Source organism: Cavia porcellus, unplaced genomic scaffold (genome assembly GCF_034190915.1).
Source record: "Cavia porcellus strain 051 isolate PalLab524CR breed Dunkin Hartley unplaced genomic scaffold, mCavPor4.1 scaffold_1, whole genome shotgun sequence".
Taxonomy (NCBI): domain Eukaryota; kingdom Metazoa; phylum Chordata; class Mammalia; order Rodentia; family Caviidae; genus Cavia; species Cavia porcellus.
Window position 1 is genome coordinate 192,330,345 of NW_026947484.1, and position 4,214 is coordinate 192,334,558.

Consider the following 4,214-nt stretch of genomic DNA (forward strand, 5'->3'; position numbering starts at 1 on the left):
AGCTTTAACCTAAAAAACCAAGACTTGAAATCACCTCTACTGTACTGGTCTGCAGTTGCAGTGATGGGCATACATTCCTTGTTCAGTCCCTCGTTAGCAAACCTTCTGTGACGCTGGGTCGGGTTGTCTGCTTTGCTGTGGAGACAGCCTTACCATCATGGCATTGCATCAGCTTTAATGACCAACTCAGATAAAAAGAGCTATAACTTAGAATAAAAGTATAGAATCACAGAGTCCAGTCACAAAAGTCACACAGGATCCATGAAGAACATTTGTCCTTGGATTTCATTTCTGTTTCTTAAGGAGTTTGAGGCCAACTAGGGAAACTGCAGTTGAATTTTCTAACACACACCAAAGCTGCAGCTATGCAGAGCGGATATGGAAGAACTTCTGAAAGGGTCTCCTTGTCCTGTTGACCAGAACCTCCATCCTGGCAGAACAACGAAAGGGAATCACCAAACTCACAAGAAATGTGGTATAAATCAGGCATCAAATAACAAATATAAACTCTAGCTAAGCTCCAATCTTCCAAGATTCTTCTCAGCATGTTCTCCCATGTAAGACTCAAGGTAGAGGGCTGAGGATATAGCTCAGCACTGTACAGGGCTTGTCTGACGAGTATGGGGTTGTAAGTTGTAAGTACAGGGTTGTAAGTTCAACTCCCAGCACCAGAAAAAAAAGCTCAAGGCAGAGCTGAATTATCACTGGAAAATTATTATGTAAGCGAAGAATTAGAGCAAGAGGAATGAGTCAAATGATGTCAGTGACCAGAATCGCTGAGTGCAATAGGCAGACATCCCCAAGGATGCTTCTAGGACCATTCAAAGGCAGGCAGAGCTTCCGAGAGAAGCCCACTTCCCTGGTCAGTTCAGAACCATTCAGCATCCTGAGTTCTTCTATGGTTTTCATGTACACCTGCATGCAGGGATGTATACATTATTTCCTACAATTTTTCTTGATTTTTGAGACAAGGTCTTCTATGCTGTTCAAGTGGGCCTTGAACTCACTCTGTAGCCCAGACTGGCCTCCAACTCATGGTTGATCCACTTGCCTCAGCCTCCCATGTGCTGGGATTACAAGCATCTCCCACAATGCCTGGCTCCTTCAAGTATGTTGACTCTGTTGTGCTGACTATAATTCTATCATAAATCATGATTGATTAGAGTTCTGGGGAACATTTTTCCTGCTTTGACCTATTATCCTTACTTTCAAGGTAACTTCAGTAGACATTGAATATTATATTATCCATTGGATGCTAATATAAGTTGGCATCTCAATAGGTAAATTGAATTATAGGTTCTTGAAGAATTTCATTGTAATATCCACATACTGATCCCTATGCATGTGTTTGCTATCCCTACTTTTCCTGAGAGTGGAGGACAGCATTTAAAATGGAACTGATAAACCAATCCACAGTAGCTGAATTTGTCTTGCTGGGGCTGTCAGATCAGCCAAAGCTGGAGAAAACGTTCTTCGTGCTCATCCTGTCCATGTACCTGGTGATCCTGCTGGGCAACGGAATCCTCATTCTGGTGACCATCCTTGACTCCCACCTGCACACATCCATGTACTTCTTCCTGGGGAACCTCTCCTTCCTGGACATCTGCTACACGACCTCCTCCATTCCTCTGGTCCTGGATGGTTTCCTCATTCCAAGGAAAACCATTTCTTTTTCTGGATGTGCTGTGCAGATGTTTCTGTCCTTTGCCATGGGAGCCACAGAGTGTGTGCTTCTGGGCATGATGGCATTTGATCGCTATGTGGCCATCTGCAACCCCCTCAGGTACCCTGTGGTCATGAGCAAGGCTGCCTACATGCCCATGGCTATCAGCTCCTGGGTGGCTGGGGGTGCCAACTCCTTGGTGCAGATCTCACTTGCAGTACAGTTGCCTTTCTGTGGGGACAATGTCATCAACCACTTCACCTGTGAGATCCTGGCTGTCCTGAAATTGGCCTGTGCTGACATCTCCGTCAATGTGATCAGCATGGGGGTGGCCAATGTGATCTTCCTGGGGGTGCCTGTCCTGTTCATCTTTGTCTCCTATGTTTTCATCCTCACCACTATCCTGAGGATTCCCTCAGCCGAGGGCAGGAAAAAGGCCTTCTCCACCTGCTCTGCACACCTCACTGTGGTGGTCATTTTCTATGGGACTATTCTTTTCATGTATGCTAAGCCCAAGTCCAAGGAACCCTGGGGGCAGACAAGCAGGACCTTACAGACAAGCTCATCTCCCTCTTCTATGGAGTACTGACTCCCATGCTCAACCCCATCATCTACAGCCTCAGAAACAAGGATGTGAAAGTGGCTGTGAAGAACCTGGTGAATGAGAAATGCTTCACCCAGCCATAGAAAGAAGAAATGGGGCATCTTGTGCTTCTGTGCACACAAGGCTTGCCTAGGAATTGGTCTCTTGGCAAGCAGATTTGCCTAATGATCCCACATGACAGTTTCCAAACTAATGTGCCCTGCGATTGAACTTCCTTGGGTGACTGAGGATCAAATACCAACTTTAGAATGAAGAGGTGATTTTGATTTATCCTTGTACCTAGCAGCAAGGATAAATGCTAAAACTTATTTTTATTTTGACAAGAGAAATAAAACTTTTGTGAAAAATACACTTCTGACTCTGTTCAGCTGCCTACCAGCTGAGATGTGCATTTTCCAAATGGGAACTTGATGGGCAGGAAAAACCACTTCTTAATTGATGTCCAAACTGTTTTTGAAAACTTAGAGCCACCAAGGCACATCCCAAATGACATTATTTAACCCCTCTTGACTGTAGGAGCTCAGAAGGTTTTCTGTTTATTTCCTGCTTACTATTCTAGAGCTGACTTTGGGTAACTCTTCCTATACCCAGAGCACATCTATTCTTACCCAGATTTGCTGAGGAGTTTGTGCCAATACCAGTCAAATTCTAGGTGATTCAGGCTAAAAAGAGAATCTTGAGAAGGCTCTATTTAGATAAATCATTTCTACACTGCAAAGCCTGTATTTGGAGCTCTCTTTTTTTCCTTACAGTTAATCTTTGCTGCCAGTGGTTGAGTGGTTGAGTTCAGTGGTTGAGGAGTTCAGGTCTCTATCTCTCCAGGATTTTCAGATTGACAGCTGCTCCTATATACTTATAATTATATTTGTAGTTAAAAGCATGGACATTGGAACCAGACTAACATGGAATCCCTCTGCCTGTGTAGCTTCAGGCATATTGCAGAAATTACTTAATCTTGCAGATCCTTGAATTCCTAATTTATGAAATGGAAATAGTTAAACCAACCCTATGAAGTTGTTGTGGGAATTATTATGTGGATATAAAACTCACAGTAGCTGCCAAAGAGTAATATCACAACTAACAAGTGAACATTCTTATTATTAATGAAAATAACATTATTAATGTAAAATAACTCTTCTAAGGAAGTCTTATGATACTTGAGGACAGAGTTTCACAGTGCTCTTTTTCTTAAATTTTTAAAAAATTTTATTTAAGGAGAAAAAGGGGGAAAAAAGCAGAAAAAGGGTACAAGTTATACAGAATTTCAGAAAAAAAATAAACAGTAGGAAATCACTAGTTACTGGATTACATATTGTCATCTTAGAAATATTTGTTCAAGTTACAAAATTAAAGCATATAAAGTGGACATTCAAACAGTGAGACTGCAAATAGTTCTGTTCAATGATCAAACAAAACTCAATAATATCATTGTCTATCTTATACACTTAAATATACATGCAGTTATATCGTTTAGAGCTCTTAACTGAATCTGTATTTATTATTGCAGCACCTTTTAAGGGTGGCTTTCCAGCTTACGAACCAACAATTCTGGCTTTCTGAGCACTCTTCTTCATCCACAGAGTGGGTTACTCCTGTTTGTGCTGGGTAACATGACCTTGCCTAGACCAATATGATTCTTTTTGCCACGTCCAGGGGATTTGCTTTAGTCCTCAGGGACTGAGTCACTGGCTCCTTATCATGTAAACTTGGAGATATGGGAGAATAGTGTTTGACTATGTGACTAGCAGAGAAAAAAGAAAGCATAGCAAATAGAGAGTCAGAGGAACAAAATGAAGAGAGAATGCTAGTCTCTACTGTCACCAGTTTCTCATTTTGGTTATTCCTAAAACATGGTCACATTCACAGTCCTGAACTTTTGCTTCTTGTCTTAAATTACCAGATTTCATTTTTCACTAATCCAGATTAAGTTGCTTTTTTAGAGGATGG

General features: G+C 41.7%; 1 pseudogene; it reads left to right on the top strand.

Annotated features, from left to right (window-relative positions):
* Positions 1-1,391: 1,391 nt before the first annotated feature.
* LOC100730277 (olfactory receptor 13C7-like) lies at positions 1,392-2,350 on the top strand (annotated as a pseudogene).
* Positions 2,351-4,214: the final 1,864 nt, after the last annotated feature.